This window comes from Idiotropiscis lumnitzeri, chromosome 12 (genome assembly GCF_059441095.1).
Source record: "Idiotropiscis lumnitzeri isolate Australia: NSW breed Sydney's pygmy pipehorse chromosome 12, RoL_Ilum_1.0, whole genome shotgun sequence".
In the NCBI taxonomy this organism is placed as follows: domain Eukaryota; kingdom Metazoa; phylum Chordata; class Actinopteri; order Syngnathiformes; family Syngnathidae; genus Idiotropiscis; species Idiotropiscis lumnitzeri.
In genome coordinates, this window is record NC_142402.1 from 2,218,207 (window position 1) to 2,229,808 (window position 11,602).

An 11,602-nucleotide genomic window follows, 5' to 3' on the forward strand; every position below is an offset into this window, starting at 1 on the left:
TCAGGTATAATTTAGTGTTGTTTTGGTTTAATATCGTAGTAAAGAGGGGGGAACTTATTTTTTGTTCCACATGTATAAACTGTTGTTTAGGGACATGGGCATTGAGTCTATGCCCATGTCCCTAAACAACAGTTCATCGACGCACACAATGGCCAGAAGAGGCGATGTACCCTGAAGAGAAGGCAAGACGACAAGTCACGTTTTGTGTGAAGATTTGTAAAGTTTTATTCCTTTTGAGCGAATGTGGCCAATGAGGTGAATATTGTGCTATTTACTTTTGTTGTTTTTGTCACCCATCCTTATTTCGTGTGCTAATTGCGTTTATATTGCTGTTTTCTTAATTCTGACGTTGGTCGACAACATTAGAAGTTTGTTAAAACCGAAGAACGAAGTTGAGCCTTGATTGAACTTGAAAGGAGTAACACCAAGTTTGATTGCCATGAGAAGCTTACTAATATTTACAAGCTCAAGCGTGTTCTTTGCTAACCGGTAGTATTCACAATGAACATAAATATCATGAGCCATGAATTTAGCAAGCTGGTCAAGTTCATTGTCTTTCAGGTTCATTATCTGACTCGATGTAGCCACGTGTTTCCTCAGGTGGGTTGAAGTTAGTGTTTCTTTGCAACACTTGCAGCTGCGTATTTCCTCAGACAATCTGATCCTCGGAGATGGTATACTGAATTCTGTCTTTCAAAGACATAAGTATTCATCTTCAAAACATCATTGCCCTCAGTTCTCTGCACAACTAGGAAATCAAGGTATGTTAAGATAAGATAAGATAAGATAAGATGTCCTTTATTAGTCCCACAATGGGGAAATTTGAGGTGTTACAGCAGCAAAGATATAGATCACACAGAGTCGGCGGCGTAATGTAGCCGTTAATGTATAACATTAGCAGCAGACATTCAGAAAAAGCATGCAAATATACACAGTATAAACGTATCTAAGTGTAAGGAAACACTCCTAATGTTTGTCCATTATACGGAGGGGGAAACGCTGTAATGATAAAAACTACTGAATGATTGAAAATACTGCAATCATAAAAATATTGCAATGATAAAAGTACTGTAATGGTAAGAGTACTGAAATGATAGAAAAGTACTGCATGATAGAAAATACTGCAATGGTAAAAGTACTGTAATAGTAAAAGTACTGCAACGATAGAAAAATACTGCAATGATGAAAGTACTGCAATGGTAAAAGTACTGCAATGGTAAAAGTACTGTAATAGTAAAAGTACCGCAATGATAGAAAAATACTGCAATGATAAAAGTACTGCAATGATAAAAGTACTGTAGTAGTGAACATCCTGCAGTGGTAGAAATACTACAGTGATAGAAGTATTGTAATAAGAATACTGTAATGGTAAACAAAATACATCATTGGTCAATATTTAAGTACACCCTTGGCTGAAAGTACAGTAGTAGTTAATATTGCATCCTAGGACTGCACAATTGCACTAATGCCCTCCCGTTTGTAGGCCTGACCCAATGTTCTTGTTAAAAAGTCTGACAGCAGTTGGCAGGAAGGAGCGGCGAAATCTCTCTTTGGTACAGCGAGGGTGTAAAAGTCTGTCACTGAAGGAGCTGTAAAGTGTTCTCAGAGTGTCATTGAATGGGTGGGCTGGTTTGTCCAGCATTGATGACAGTTTTGCCGTCATCCTCCTGCCCCCCACTGAGTCCACAGAGTCCAGGGAGCAGCCCAGGACAGAGCTGGCCCTCCTCACCAGTTTGTCCAGTCTCTTTTTGTCTCGGCCCGAGATGCCTCCTGCCCAGGAGACCACTCCATAGAAGATGACTGATGAAACCACCGAGTCATAGAAGTTCCTGAGGAGTGTTCCCCGAACGCCAAAGGACCTCAGCCGCCTGAGTAGGAAGAGTCTGCTCTGACCCTTCCTATAGAGAGCGTCTGTGTTGTCGCTCCAGTCCAGTTTATTGTTCAGATGAACACCCAGGTACTTGTAAGTTGAGACCCTCTCAACGTCTGTTCCCTGGATATTCACTGGTGCAGGTGGAGAGTGCCGACGCTTGCAGAAATCCACCACCAGCTCTTTGGATTTCCCAGCGTTGATTTGGAGGCGGTTCTGCTGACACCAGTCCACGAACCCCTGCGTAACCCCTCTGTACTCCCGATCGTCATCGTCAGTGATGAGGCCGACAATCGCAGAGTCATCAGAGAACTTCTGCAGGTGACAGGTTGTGGAATTGTATTTGTAGTCCGAGGTGTAGAGGGTGAACAGGAAGGGAGCCAGCACAGTTCCCTGCGGCGCTCCCGTGCTGCAGAGGAGCACGTCAGACACACAGTCCTGTGTTCTCACGTACTGTGGCCGGTTTGTGAGGTAGTTGTGAATCCATGTGATGAGGTGGTGGGCCACTCCCGCCTGCTCCAGCTTGTCTCCCAATAAGGCGGGCTGGATGGTGTTGAAAGCACTTGAGAAGTCAAAGAACATGATCCTCACCGTGCCCCCCGCCTTCTCCAGGTGGGAGAGTGAAGTGTGGAGCAGGTAGATGATGGCATCATCCACACTGATGCCAGGCTGGTATGCAAACTGGAGTGGGTCCATTGAGGAGCTGACCAGGGGGCGCAGATGGACGAGGACCAGTCTCTCCAGGGTCTTCATCAGATGAGACGTCAGCGCCACTGGTCTGAAGTTGTTGAGCTCCTTCGGATGGGGTGTCTTTGGAACCGGAACCAGGCAGGATGTTTTCCACAGCTGGGGGACTCTGCCCAGCTTCAAGCTCAGGTTGAACATGTGCTGGACGATTCCACACAGCTGGTCTGCGCAGGATTTGAGGAGCTGGGAGCTGATCCCATCTGGGCCTGCCGCCTTCCTCGCCTTCATCTTCCTCAGCTGGTTCTTCACCTGAGATGTTGTGAGGAACAAGGCTGAGCAGGAGGAAGTGGTGGTTGTCTGATGTGGCTGGGAACTGGAGCCTGTGGAGAGAGAGAGGGGCGAGAGAGGGGGAGAGAGGGTCTTGTTCGCAGTGGCAGGAGGGGTGGGTGGGGGCTGCATCAGGGAAGCCTGAGCGGGGTCAGACATTTGATCAAACCTATTGAAAAATAGGTTCAACTCATTTGCCCACTGAAGCCCCCCCCCCTTCTGGGTCTTACCTGCTTGTCCGTGGCCTGAGATGGTCTTCAGGCCCCTCCAGACATCCCTGGCATTGTTCCGCTGCAGTTGTTCTTCCATCCGCATCCTGTAGGACTTTTTCCCCTCTCGGATCCTCCTTCTCAGCTGACGCTGCACTCTCTTCAGCTCGTCCTTGTCGCCTGAAACAAAAGCCCTCTTTTTCTCCTTCAGGAGAGCTTTAATGTCCGGTGTGATCCAGGGTTTGTTGTTGGAGAAACATCTTACAGTCCTGGTGGGAATGGTGTTCTCCATGCAGAAGTTAATATAGTCTGTAACTGTGTCTGTTAGACCATTAATGTCCTCACCGTGAGCTTCGCTGAATACCTCCCACACAGTTGTGTTGAAACAGTCCTTCAAGGCCTCCTCGGCTTCTCCGGACCATCGCTGAGCTGTGCGTGTCACAGCTGGCTGCCTGCGGACGAGAGGTTTGTACACAGGCAGGAGAGCAACCAAGTTGTGGTCAGCTTTGCCCAGCGGGGGGAGGGGCAGTGACGTGTACGCCTCCTTGGTGTTGGCATAGAAGAGGTCCAATATTTTATTGTCTCTGGTTTGGCATGTTACATATTGTGTGAATGAAGGCAGAGAGGAGGAAGGAGAAGCATGATTGAAGTCACCAGAGATAAGGAACAAGGCATTTGGGTGCTGTGTTTGTAGCCTGCTCACAGCTGCATTCAGTACATCACAGGCTGTCTCACCGTTAGCAGAGGGAGGCACGTACGCCGCCACCGCGATCACATGACTGAACTCTCGCGGTAAATAGACCGGACGCATGCTAACAGCTATCATCTCAATGTCCCGACTGCAAAGTTGATCCTTAACAGTTATATGCCCAGGGTTACACCATCTATCATTAACAAACACAGCCAGCCCTCCCCCTTTTCTCTTACCGCTCTCCAGTGTCCTGTCCGCACGTAGGATTTGGAAGCCGTCCAATTCCACGACGGCGTCCGGCGTTAGCTCTGTTAGCCACGACTCCGTGAACACCAGCAAGCTAGCCTCCCGGACAATCCTCTCGTGCCGGGTGAGCGCTGTTAGCTCGTCCATTTTGTTGGGGAGGGATCGAACATTCCCCATAATAACGGACGGGAGGACGGGGTGATATCGTCTCCTCCTTGCCTGGCGTTTAGCCCCCGCACGACATCCCCGTCTCTTCCTCCTCAGCTCGCGGGGAATATCGGGTCTCGCTCCGGGAGCACACGCGGGGTTAGCACGGAGTGCTAACAGCTGATCTCTTGTGTACACGATCGATCCGTAGCTCCGAGTTTCGTCTCCGGACACGATCGCGCAAAAAACAGCCCCCAACAGTAGTAAAACCACCGCAAGTTGGATGTCCATTGCTGAGGTGAGGTAAAAATAAAATAAAAAGGGTAAAGGGAAAAAACACACGAAAAAGGCTCAATAGTGAGCCACGCTGCTGTAAACAGGCAGCCACTCGCGCGGCGCCGGAACCGATTGTTCTGTGTGTATCAAATTATGTATATATATGTATTTACTGGCATTTTGAGTTCAAAAAAAGAAAAACTATATTATATGTATTTTCATGACTATAAGGCGCACTTTAAAGTCCCAATTATTCCCCAAAACAGACAAGGCGCCTTGTAATGCAACGCGCCTTGTGTATAGACTGAGTCCCATAGAAGCAGTACACATGCTATGCTCTCGAGTGCTAGTTTCTCGAGCAACGGGCCTGATCCCCCTTAGGGCATTTTTTGAGTGCATGTTAGCACACCCTACAGTAAGATAGAAGGCACCACGTGGAGCATGCATCTCAAACAGGACGTTAAGGGAGAAAACTCAACAACTGCCAGCATCCCGCCTCGCAGCAATGCGGCGAGCACGCTCATATGGCCAACTTATACGCCTGCCAGAAGAGCACCCAACAAACACCATCCTGGCCTCCAATCCCCAGCAAGCTGGCTGGAGACGACACAGTGGTACCTCTCGCACCCGCTGGCTGGACGTAATAGCGCAGAATCTTAAGTGAATCAATGGGACCCTGGCACAAACTCAACACCTTGCCCACAATAGACCCAGATGGAGAGACCTGGTTGCCACGGTTGGCTCTACACGCTCTGTGCAAGAATAGTAAAGACAGAAGAGCGTTATTTGGCAGCAGAAAAGAAATGTCGCTTCTCCCACTTACATATTTTTCTCCCTTGGCAAGGCATTTCACAGTGATTTGTGACCTCTTCCCATCAGCTACATCAGAAACAGAATCTGTGTCACACGAGTTCTCTCGTTCAAGTTGTGTCAGCCTCGCTGACTTAACCACATTTTTTCTTCCACTTTGTGTCAACATTGTGGCAACTGGAATCATCTGATGAATCTGATGCTGATGTCAGGTAGTCACTTTCCACATCATTACTGGATTCAGACGGACAACTATTTGTGAGACACTCCCGCTGAAAGAAAGAGATATAAGAAAAAATTAAGCTATCACTAATTACTTGGGATCTAAAGAAACTGCTTACAATTTGCAACATTCTAAAAAAATGAAAGTAGCGATTCGCAACTGCGTGTTAACCAGAGCTGCGCTCTCATGTCTCTGTTGCAAAAAAACTGCTTACACACAACTCAACTTCTCTGCAATGCACATGCAAATTTGTGGTAATCCGGGTCATCTGTGATGCAAAACAGAAGCATTGTGGATAATGAGTTTCCTGGGTAACCCGTGTTAGTGTTAGCAACAGTCCAAAAGTGGGTGCATTTCACTAAATTACTTAATACATTGTTAACCACCCTTTCATAGCAGCACAGCGCTGATAAACAAGCACCCGAAAAATGCAGCTGATGCCCGATTTCATTTCTTACCGAGACAGTCTGGAAGCTAGCTGTAGTTAGCACACACAGGCTCCTGTGTGCTTCTGAAGGAACGTCACACACGATGTCCTGTTGTGGTACTGTACAAATGATAATATCTGCTGTGGATTTTGGTGGCATTAATCAGCTGATTTGCGTTTATTAAAACCAAGAGACATTTTTTGTATACCTGTGTTCATCGAACAGCAATACGACATGTGGTGTGATGTTATTATGGTCACTCGGCTACCATGTATCATGTGTTGCATTTATAGACTCGAAAAGGACACATGACAACCCATTATTGGCAACACCTAACAATACAACATAACCTACCTAGTTTATTAGATTATAATAAGGTACAGTGCTAAAAAAAAAAACATTGGGGGGATTATATTCTGTATACTACAGAATCAAACCAAAGATTTTGTATTAAGGTTAAATAAAAACAAAATTAATAATCAATTCAAGTTTTTTCAGGAGTTCAGTACATTACCCTAAATGTACTCATATTATTTCAGACCCTACTGCTTATACCTTCCGGTGCGATGGCGATGCGTGGGTAGACAGAGTCACACGACAAAGAATCTTCTCTCATGAACTTTACTTGCCTCCAGTAACAATAACGTTACAATCACAGCTGTTATTGGTTGAGATGATACACGTGTTGTTTCGGTCTCCAGCTCGGGCATAGACAGCGTTTGAGCAGTGTCCATGCAGTGAGCCGCGAGTACCATACAACAAGATAAATTTAATAAACAGTCTCGCGATCATAAACGGTAGTCATAACATCGCGTTGCATTCACTGACCAATCGGTTGGGAAAAACCAAAACACAATAGCACTGCATAGTCCTAGGCCCTTTAACAAGTTAACTGCACTACACTACCCCCCCTTTAGGAATACTGAGTCCCTTCAGTATAGGTAATGTAGGGAAAACATAAAAAATAAGTAATTATAATAAACAGAACACACATTAGTATTAAGTTCAAACAGTGAGCTGTCAACATAACTTTGGATTCGTGCAATTTGGAATTAAGATCTGTATCTTTCTGGTCTATTAACTCGGCGACCACTGGATGTATCAACAGTCTTGGTCAATGGGTTTTTATCACCTCGTCTTCGTCCTTGCTGACACTCTGGAGCGCTGGCCGGAGATACCTCAGATGGATCATCGAACTCCTCACTTGAACCTGCGGTTGTACCGCCTGGATCGTCTGGCAGTGGCAGCACTGGCACCAAGGGAATGTCCTCTGCGTTGGATTGAACGTCAGGGTCTTGACACTGCTGTAGCATTTTACTTCTTTGCCGTGAAATCCAGACAGGTATAACTTCACTGTCAGAGGGCTTGTGTCGGTCGTGATGCATTACCGTGCTACGCTTGGGACCTTGGATCTCATACAGTACCGGACCTCGCCGTGCAGAAACAATCAGGGGACCCTTTCAGAGGGCTTGGAGCTTTGGACTTAGACCCTTCTTTTTCATATTGTCCTTCACGAACACTAGGTCTCCAAGACTGTACGAAGGTTCTCTAGCACGGAGATCGTATACTTTTTTCTGTTGCAGAGCGTAGGTGCTCTCTCGCCATGCTGTGGGCTTCTTTCAAACCTTCTTCCAGGTTGTAGAGGAAATCTGATATGTGCAGTGGATTGGCCTTGAGTCTTGCGGTACCAGACTGGATATCTTGTGGTTGGTGAATCTCTCTGCCAAGCATAAGCCTGTTGGGTGTGAATCCTGTCACTGTGTGTCGTGAGCTGCGGTAGGCTGCGGTAAGTAGTGGCAGTTGCTCGTCCCAGTCCTTCTGGCTTTGGTTCACATAACAACGAAGCATTTGCAGCAAAGTCCTATTAAATCGTTCTACCTGTCCATTGGTATAGGGGTGGTAAAGGGTAGTCCTGGTCTTGGTAATCTGCAAGATCTCACACACATTGCAAAAGAGCACACTCTCAAAATTGCGACCTTGGTCTGAGTGTAGCTCAAGGGGGGGCTCCAAATCTGGCGATAAAGTCATAGACCAGCTTCCTTGCAGTTGTCTCAGCACTTTGGTCAGAGACAGGGTATGCTTCGGCCCATCTGGTGAACTGATCAATTATGACGAGAATGTACTTGTTACAAGAGTTCGACACAGGGAATGAATGGTCCGAGTATGTCAAGGTGCAAACGGTCCAAGGGTGCTCCAACTTGGTAACATTGCATCTTTGCTTTCTTTGTTAGTCCTGCAGTCTTGCATGCACTGCACTGTGAGCATCTCTTGACAAACAGGTGAACATCTCCACCCATGCCATACCAATGGTAATTTTGACGCACACGCTCCAGGGTTTTGGCTTCTCCCAGGTGACCAGAGTATGGAGGGTCGTGGCATGACTGTAGGACTTCTTTTTGCATGGATGTGGGGACCAATAGCAGCAAAGTTGGGTGTTGGTTCCCAATTCTCTCCCAAGAGTAATAGAGGACTTGGCGCCAACAGAGCCAGAACTTCCTCACTGCAGGGCTCTCAAGCATCACTTCATCTTTGGCAGGGAGTGTAGCGGTTTCCTTCCATGTGTGAAGAGTGGCAAGGACAGGGTCTGCTTTCTGAAGTGTTGCCAGTTGTTCCGGTCCAAGGGACTTGAGCCAGTTGACTTCTGGGCACTCACCAAATGGATGATCTTCTGCCGACATGGAGCCATGACCATTTGTGTCACTTTGGGGTTCCACACATCTTACTGCTAGTGGCACAACATCATCAACATCATTTTCGAATTTTGCCCACTGTTCGTGAATTCTCCGGCAGTACGTGCACCCCTTACATGGCAGGTCAGGCTGATCCCGGCTTGGTAACAATCACACTTGTCCACATTTCCTCCCGGCAACCTTGACATGGCGTCCGTGTTAGCATGTAGTTTACCAGCTCGGTGTTGGATGCAGAAGTCGTCTTGGCCCAACTCTTCTATCCAGCGAGCTAACTGTCCTTCAGGGCATTTGAACCGGAAAAGCCAGGTGTGTCATGACCCGTGTCGGTCAGGTCAGTGTTTTTGTTATTGTTTTCGTCACCTCCCTGCCATGTGAACGTTGTTTATGTTTGTCAGCTGAGTAGGGGCGTTTCCCCTCAGCACTCCGTCTCCACCAGCCACGCACCTGTTCCCCATTCGCCGCGCACACCTGACTCCCATCTGCTCCCCTAATCATGGACTATTTAAGCACCCCTTGCTGACAGCTCAGCGTCGGAACATTTCTCCTGCTACTCCATTCGGACTATCCCGCTTGCTCCCTGTTGCTGCCTTACGGACTTTACGACTCTCGCCTTGATCTCGTTCACGTACTTGTTTTTGCTCTCGCCCTCGCTCACGTCCCTTTGTATTTCGTCCCAGTTTTTGTTCTCGTCCTCGACCCAGTTTTGTCACGTTTAGTTTGCCTTTGTTATTTTGCACCCTGCCACGTTTGTTTGTCCACGCCACGTTGTTTGTCCTCGTCTTGATTAATTTAATAAATTCCCCTTTAAGTTACCCTTATGCCTGGCTTCCCCGCATTCTTGGGTCCACCCCCCTCCTCCCCGACCGGCGAGCATGACAAGGTGAGACTGCCATGGTCTGTTCGAATCAGAAACTTTCTACCTATTAGATAGTGGCGGAACTGGCGGGTGAAACGAACAACGGCAAGTAGCTCACAACGAGTGACACAGTACCTCTGCTGAGCTGGCGAAAGGTGGCTGCTGGCATAGGTTAGAACTCGCTCCTCTCCCCACTGGATTTGGGATAGGACAGCTCCGACACTGTTGTTCGAGGCATCTGTATCAAGAATGAACTTGCCTTCAGCGTTGAGATGCCCCAAAACGGGTGCAGTCGTCAGTTTTTCTTTGAGCCTTTTAAAAACAACTTCATGCTTGTCTGTCCACTGAAACGCAGTCCCCTTTTTGAGAAGGTTATGAAGGGGGCTTGCCAGTTCTGCGAAATTTGGAACAAGTCAAGTCAATTTTATTTGTATAGCCCTTAATCACAGACAGTCTCAAAGGGCTTTACATAGCCACAATCAACATCCCCGATCTTAACCCCCAGGAGGGCAAGGAAAAACTCACAAAACCTCATTAGGGGAAAAGTGAGAAACCTTGAGAAGGGACCACAGATGGGGGAATCCCCCTTCCAGGATGACCAGGCTGCAATGGATGCCAACTGGGCAACATTTGACACATACAATGATGCTATGCAATAATAGATGAGATAATATAAGAGTCAATTGAATGAAGTGCTGCAGGAAGATGACTTCAGTGGAGTGGGTCCTCATCCTGGGCCGTAATGGCAGCATATCCGAAGATGAGCCTTCGATCTTGTACCAGTCAGTTGGTGTAAATTCAGCCACTTCCAAGTGAATCGCCATCACCTAATTCGGGGAATTGGGAACAGAAAAGAAAGAACAGAAATAGCAAACAGGCCAACAAGTAGTTCAATGAAGTGCTGAAATATAAGGAAATCAGAAAAGGCGCTGCATGAAGACGACTTCGGCAGAGCAGGTCCCTTCCCGGTTCGTCAGTGCCGTAATCTTCAAAGCATGTCCCCATCACCTAATTCCCAAGCAGGGGAAGGAGGGGGCAGAAAAGAGAAGAACTGGCAGTAAACAGGCCAACAAATAATTAAATTAAATGCTAAAATTGCGAAAGTAATTACATAGCCCAAGGAAAGCTTGTAACTCTTGCAGGTTTGTGGGGGGGTTTCCACGTTTGAACATCTCTGATGAGAGCTGGGTTTGGTCAGACTCCTCCACTACTCACAATGTGACCCAGGAGGAGAACTTTCTCTTGAAGCAGATGGCATTTGGATGGCTTTAATTTTAGTCCATAGTCTTGGAACCTCTGAAAGACCTGCTTAAGCCGATCTAAACTGTGGTCCACTCCATTGCCAAGAACGATGACATCATCCAGATAAATGAGAAGAGTTTCCCACTAAAGGCCTCTGAGGATGAGCTCGATTGCCCTCTGGAACGTACTTGGTGCGTTGCATAGTCCAAATGGCATTCATAAAGGCCCCATTTTGTGATGAATGCAGTCTTTTCACGGTCTTTGTTATCCACTGCAATCTGCCAGTCACCAGACTGAAGGTCAAAGGTCGAGAACATGGTCGCTAAGATAAGATAAGATGTCCTTTATTAGTCCCACAATGGGGAAATTTGAGGTGTTACAGCAACAAAGTTATAGATCACACAGAGTCGGCGCCGTAATGTAGCCGACAATGTATAACATTAGCAGTAGACATTCATAAAAAGCATGCAAATATACACAGTATAAACGTATCTAAGTGTAAGGAAACACTCCTAATGCCTGTTGAAATTGAAATTGATTGAAAATACTGCAATGATAAAAATATTGCAATGACAAAAGTAGTGTAATGGTAAGAGTACTGAAATGATAGAAAAGTACTGCAATGATAGAAAATACTGCAATGATAAAAGTACTGTAATAGTAAAAGTACTGCAACGATAGAAAAATACTGCAATGATAAAAGTACTGTAGTAGTAAAAGTACCGCAATGATAGGAAATACTGCAATGATAAAAGTATTGCAATGATAATAGTACTGTAATAGTGAACGTCCTGCAATGGTAGAAATACTGCAGTGATAGAAGTACTGTAATAAGAATACTGTAATGGTAAACAAAATACATCATTGGTCAATATTTAAGTACACCATTGGCTGAAAGTA